The sequence below is a fragment of the Marmota marmota genome, unplaced genomic scaffold (genome assembly GCF_001458135.2).
Source record: "Marmota marmota marmota unplaced genomic scaffold, marMar, whole genome shotgun sequence".
Taxonomy (NCBI): domain Eukaryota; kingdom Metazoa; phylum Chordata; class Mammalia; order Rodentia; family Sciuridae; genus Marmota; species Marmota marmota.
The window spans coordinates 14327914-14335232 of NW_026000174.1; positions in this window are offsets into that span (position 1 = coordinate 14327914).

A 7319-nucleotide genomic window follows, 5' to 3' on the forward strand; every position below is an offset into this window, starting at 1 on the left:
CCAGCCCCTCCTTTTTTTTTTTTTTTTTTGGTACCAGGGAATTGAATTCTGGGGCACTCAATCACTGAGCCACATTCCCAGCTCTATTTTATATTTTATTTAGAGACAAGGTCTCACTGAGTTGCTTAGCGCCTAGTTTTTGCTGAGGCTGGCTTTGAACTCGTGATCCTCCTGCCTCAGCCTCCCCAGCCACTGGGATTACAGATGTGTGCCACCACACCCAGTGAGAACAGATTTTTAACATGAGATACTTCCCTGTTTTTATGGTCCTTACCAAAGGAGACTTACTTAGAATGTGAGGGCGATCTGACTGTGATTGTCAGAGTTGATCAAGCTGATCTATGTCTTCTTCCTCCCTTACCACTGCATTTATGTCCCTCCCAAAGCTGAGAGTTGGGTGGAAAAGATATTTGTATTATAAAGACAAACTTCCCTGACAGAGGGCCATTCTTTGGTAAAGGGTATAAGAGTAGCTGCACTCTCCTGCTAGAACCTCCAAACTCTCAAAATGAAACTTAAACATACTTTGTATTAACTGTGCTCATTCAATTAATCACCTTGGGTTGAGCATTTTTCACTTTTTTGCTTCATATATTGACTATTATTTTTAGTAGCAATGATTAACCTGTAGAGTGGGCTAGAAGAGCATCACATTTGATGGAATTTGAATTCATGCCAGACCTATTATTTGTTTCAAATATGAACAATATGATTTCGGTCCTTTTACCTGGTCAGTTTTTCTCCTTTTATTGACTTTCTGCCTCTCTAAGAGCAACAAATCCTTTTAAGGGAATAGTAAATAAGAAAAACCAGCTCAAATTTGATAAGTACTATTGTATTCTATTACACACACATAATATTCAATGTCTAATGTTCAAGGAACTATGCAAGGTGGTTTTTTATTAGTTGTAGGTAGACACAATACCTTTATTTTATTTATGTATATGTGATGATGAGGATCAAACCCAGGACCTCACATGTGTAGGCAAGCGCTCTACCAGTGAGCCGCAATCTCAGCCCTATGCAAGGGTTTTAAGGGACGAAAAGATTAGAATGCCTGCTGCTTTCTGCTATAATAATAACAGAGAAATACAAAGATATTTGTATTATAAAGACATTAGTAAATATAATAAATTTTTTATTTTACTAAAGAGAAATCTAGTATAGGGTTGGATCATTACGTCTTTTACTTCTTTGCTTCTCCATCCTCAATGGGTTAGCATTTTTCTTTAGAATTATAATGTTCACAAGAACTGTTTTAGCTCTATCATATCTTTACACAATCACATCAAATAGCAGAAAAATGGCAGTTTTTCCTCAACATACACCTGTTCACCAAGGAAGAAAATCTATCTCAGAAGCCTCTAGCATATTTCCTTCATTTCCCACTGGCTCAGATTGAGTTATGTGTCTATACCTTAACTTAAGGGAAACTGGAAAAAGATCTCTCTCTCTGTGTATTTGTGTGTATCGTGTATTATTGGATAGGAAACTAATAATTTCTTCCACTAAGAATGAGATGAGATTTCAGTGCTCCTTCAGAAGCTTTGTGTCTCTCAGGGCAAAAGACAAGTTATACTTTTATTGCATTTCAGTGTAGTAGATCCCTGGACACACTTATGGTCATCAAATTAGAAATTCGCTTTAAACTGATCAAAGAAAACTTTGAATTTGTAGCTGCCAAGGCTGTTCTCTCCCACTGTTCCCAGTTTTTTGTTATGAGATCCAGTCTGGGCACCTTTTCATAAATAATGTTTAGAAATCAAGTATCATTTTATATAACATGTTTTTGGGCAATGTTCTTTTTCTTCAAAATGCTCTTACCTTTCCTTCTCTGAATGTCTAAATCCCATCCATCCTTTGAAGATAGTGAAATAATAATTCTCATTTATTTCACTTAAACAAAATCTGTTGCATGCTTACTATATAGCAAGTACTTCGTAGTACTCTTGAAATTTCAGGAGTTGGGAGCTCCTATCTCAACAAGCCAAGAGCACTGGTCTCATAGAGGTTAATGGTAAGTAAGATGAACAATTAATGAGGACTTATTAAGTGATGGGAAAAGAATAGGGTACAATGGGAGAACAGGCAAGGATACTCACATTGTTGGTGGGAATGGGAGCAGAAAGGAAACCTTCTTGAAGATATCAGTGGGCTGAACGTTTGTGTACCCTATAAGTTGATATGTGCGGAAATTCTAATTGCCAATGTGATGGTATTAGGAGGTGGGCCTTAAGTGATTAGGTAATGAGGGTGGAGCCATAGTGAATGGGACGACTGCACTTATAAAAGAGATCCTAGAGAATTCCTGGCCCTCTTTCTGCCATATGAAGACACAATGAGAAAATGGTTGCCCATGAACTAGGAAACAACCCTCACCAGACACTGAATCTTCTAGCATCTTGACCTTAGACTTCCCAGTCTCCAGATCTGTGAGGAGCTTTGTTGTTTAAGTCCTCCAGACTATGGTATTCTGCTGTTGCAGCCCAAAGAAACAAAGAAAACATCTTCTTCTCTTTTTTTTTTTTTTTTTTTGGCACCAGAGATTGAACCCAGGGGCACTTAACCACTGAGCCACATCCCCAGCCTTCTTTTATATTTTATTTAGAGACAGGGTCTCGCTGAGTTGCTTAGGTCCTTGCTAAGTTTCTGAGGCTGGTTTTGAATTTGCGATCCTCCATCCTCAGCCTCCTGAGCCAGGGAGATGGCTAAGACAACTTCTTTAGGTGGTAACTGAAGGAGTATGAATTGGTCTCTTTCAAATAATAGGGAAGAGCACCATCTGTCTACATGACTATAGAGACCAAAGCAGGAAGAAGGAATTAATTCAAAAAGCTCTGGAGAAAGTATAAGTAATTATAGTTCCAATCTTTAGATGCTGCTTTAAAGGCTACTTCAGAAAACAGCTTAAACCTGTCTCAAGAAAGAAAAGGAAGTTGGATGTGGTGGTGATTTGGGCATCTGAGGCAGGAGGATTGCAAGTTCAAGGCCAACTTGGTCCATTTAGTGATATCCTGTCTCTAAATAAAACTTAAAAAGGACAAGGCTGAGAATGTGGCTCAACAGTAGAGTGATTTCCTGGCATATGTGAGCTCCTGGTTTGATACCTAGTACGGTAAAGGGGAAAAAAAAAAGCAAACTTTAAAAACTTCAAAATACTTGGGGTCTTCCATTGGGAAACAGCACCACCTGTCTAGGTGACTAGGGTACAAAGCAGCAGGGAGGAATTGATTCATAAAGCTCTGGAGGAAGTATAAAGTAATTATAGTTCCAATCCTGAAATTTTTCTTTAAAAGCTTTCAGGAAGCATAATGAATTGGTACTATAAGATCCTTGCTTAGCATCTTGGACTGCCATCTTAAGTGACTGCTGTCATTTTAAGGAAAACTTCCACTTTTCCTGCCCAAAGACATTTCTGTGAATGGGTCACCACTTCCTCATACCAACCCAACCCCTAACCACCGGGGCATTAGGACCTGCCCAGCTCTGATTCCTGAGCCTCCCCCATAAAAGTCCCAGAACTCAAGCCTGTTTTGCCTCTCTTTCCTATAGACAGATAGCCTTTATTTGTTAGCTCTAACAAATAAACTCTCATATGTATCTCTGCCTGGTCTCTGTCTTTCATTTCTTACTTACCTGTCTCTCATTCCTCGCTTTCCTTTCAGAGAAAAAAAAAAAAGAAAAATTAACTTTTTTTGTAAGAGCTTTTTAAAAATAGTTTCTTTGTATTGGAAGTTCTTTGTGTGTCAGGGTTCTAGGTTATTGTTGGGGACAGCACTGTCAAACATGAAAAGCTACTTGTAAATGAAATATTTTTAAAAAAATCAATGGCCATGTCATGCTTCAGGTTTTTACTATGTCACTTATAGATGCATGTTCCAAAATCATGAAAGCAGGAAGGGATTTTGATAGATAAGAAGGTTTTAGGATATGGTTGTTGTCTTGATAAGCCAGAATAGTTGATATTTTTAAGAACTTCAGTTCTGGGCTGGGGTTGTGGCTTAGTGGTAGAGTGCCTGCCTAGCATGTGTGAGGCAGTGGGTTCCATTCTCACCACATATAAATAAATGATTAAAATAAAGCCCAGGGCTGGGGTCTTGGCTCAGTGGTAGAGCACTCAACTAGCACATGTGAGGCCCTGGGTTCAAGCCTCAGCACCACATAAAAATAAAGCTATTGTGTCCAACCACACCTAAAAAAACCTTAAATAAATAAATAAATAAAGGTCCATCAAGAAGAAGAAGAAGAAGAAGAAGAAGAACAACAACAACAACAACAACAACAACTTCAATTCCTCTCTAATTTATTCTAGGCCAATAATTCATCCCAGGGCTTGAGAAGGCACTTATTTGATCCTGTCATTCTGAGAGTTAATTAAATAATAACTATCAAATCATGAGGAAATGTATATATGTGTTTTATGAATGATAAAGATACTATACAGGGAAGTAAAGACTTTAATTATTAGGAAGCTTTTTTTTTTTTTTTTTTGCTAAGACTGGCCTTCAACTTGGATCCTACTGCCTTAACCTTCACCTTCTGAGTACTGGGATTATTACAGGCATGTACCATTTCATCCAGTTTGGGAAGCATTTTTTTTTTAAATCTTCTTTTAAATTTTTTAAATTATAGATGAACACAATATCTTTATTATGTTTACTTTTATTTATTTTTTATGTAGTACTGAGGATTGAACCCAGTGCATGTGTTTGAGGCAAGCGCTCTGCCACTGAGCCACAACATTAGCCTCTGGGAAGCATTTTTGATGCCAGTTTGTTTTTGTTTTTTGGGGAGGGGTACTGGGGATTGAACTCAGGGGCACTTGGCCACTGAGCCACATCTCCAGCCCTATTTGGTATTTTATTTAGAAACAAGGTCTCACTGAGTTGCTTAGCACCTCACTTTTGCTGAGGTTGGCTTTGAATTTGTGATCCTCCTGCCTCAGCCTCTCGAGCTGCTGGGATTACAGGCTTATGCCACTATGCCCGGCTGATATCAGTTTTTATTTTTACTCATTTATTACTTTTTGCAGTACTGGGATGCTCTACCACTGAGCTAATATTCCTAGGCCTTTTAATTTTTTTTTTTTTTTGAAACAGGGTCTTCCTGTTAAATTGCCATGGGTGGCCTCAAACTTGTGATCCTCCTGCCTCAGCCTTCTGAGTAACTGGGATTACAGGCATGAGATACCATGCCAGGTTTTGACATCAGTTTTTAAAAAGGTCTCTCTGAGTGTAGAGATTTCTTTTCTTGAATTTTATTCCACCTCCCTTGTGATGTGGCTGAAGTTGTATGATGGCAAATTCTCTAATTTGATAGTTCTTTTTTTAAAAAAAATACATATATATTTTAGTTGTACATGAACACAATATCTTTATTTTTATTTTATTTATTTTTATGTGGTGCGGAGATTGAACCCAGGGCTTTTGGGTAAAGCATGCAAAGTAAGTGCTTTACCACTGAGCTACAACTCCAGCCCATAATTTCATGATTCTTAACCTTGTGTTTTTTCCTTAATAGAATTTATTTAGAAACTTTTAAATTTATTAGCAGACTTTAGAGTAGTTTTAGATTTACAAAAAAATTAGACAGGCAATACAGCAAGTTCCCATATACTCCCGCTTTCCTCTATTAACATATTTCATTAATATATTTTTTTAAAAATTTTTTTTTAAAGAGAGAGAGAGAGAGAGAGAATTTTTTTGATATTTATTTTTTAGTTTTCGGCGGACACAACATCTTTGTTTGTATGTGGTGCTGAGGATGGAACCGGGGCCGCACGAATGCCAGGCAAGCGCACTACCGCTTGAGCCACATCCCCAGCCCCACATTAATATATTTGTTACAACTAATGGATCAATATTAATGAAAGATTTCCTTTATTTTTTGTATTAGGTTCATTTTATGTTCCAGGATCCCATTTCACTGAAAAATTATATTCATGTTTAGTAGGAAGGATTGAACCCAGGACAGTTAACCACCGAGCCACACCCCAGTCCTTTTTATTTTTTATTTTGAAACAGGGTCTCACTAAGTTGCTTAGGGCCTTGAACTTGGAGTCCTCCTGCCCAAGCCTCCCTAGTCTCTGGGATTACAGTCATTCCTCACCACTCCTTACTGAAAAATTGTATTTAATTGTCTGTCAATTGTCATGTTAGAATCATGTTAATGTATCATGTTAGTTGTTCACATTACACTTAATTGTCATGTCTCTTAAGGTTCCTCTTGGTTGGGCCATTCGCCTCCAGTTTTTTGGATTATGAATCATACTGAAAATCTGATAAAAGCTATGGATCCTCTCCACATAAAAATTCACATGCTTCAGATAGCTAATATAAGGGAGGTCCACCCATATTCAGAAGCACTCCTTTAGGAGGAAAGGATGATTTTTAAAATATTCCCTTACCCAGATTTGGGTTCTAGTTCAGGCTTTCCCTCGGATTTGTTCTGTGACCTTTTGCTTGTTGCATGAGCCTGTTTCATCAACTGTGATCTGATATCTAAACCCATTTCTAGCAAGGTAGAAGATGGGCATCACCTAGAGTCATCAACATCTGAGGAACAAGGGTATGTAACAGAGGACCAATAAAAGTTAGGCTGGGGAAGTGGACGGGTTCATCAATAAGGTGGCTGCAGTTCAGGAGAGAAAACCTAGGTTCCATTTCATAGCTTTGTGGATTTTGCAAGTCATTTCCACCCTATGGGCTTCAGTTTCCTCATCTCCAAAATGAACAGGCCCTGTTTCTGGTAGTTACGAAACTCCTGGGAACAACAGAGAATGATATCCAGTAAGATGCCGTGTGAAGAATTATGATGAGAAAGAAGATGGAGAAGGTAGGTGAAGGGTGATCTGAGGAAAGTGACGCTGAACTGACAGCTTAAGAAAAAGACACCTATTACACACCTTATGGCTACCCAACTCCACCCATCCATCCTTGGGTCATTCCACCTCCTGGCCCCGCCTCCGCCCCACCTTTCTTCCTTTCCTCTCCCCTCCCCTCAGGGTGCAAAGCGCCACACTTAGCATGGCCGCCAGAGTACCCCGCTTTTCACCGCTGGAGGGTCGCGCGCGTTCTCGCGCCGCCACCTCACTCCTGTCCGGGGCCGCCCTCGATCTTTTCTGATTGGATCCTAGAGTAAGTGATGTAAGTGCTCCATTTTTTTTTCCCACCCCCTCACTTACCCTGACTTGCCCCGCCTCTTTGCTTCTCCCGACGCCAGTCGAAGTCCTGCCAGCCCTAGCCTCTGCGGTGCGGGAGGAGCTGAAAGAGCCGCTACACCAGGAAGGCGCTGGCGGTGGCGCGCACGCATTCACGCAC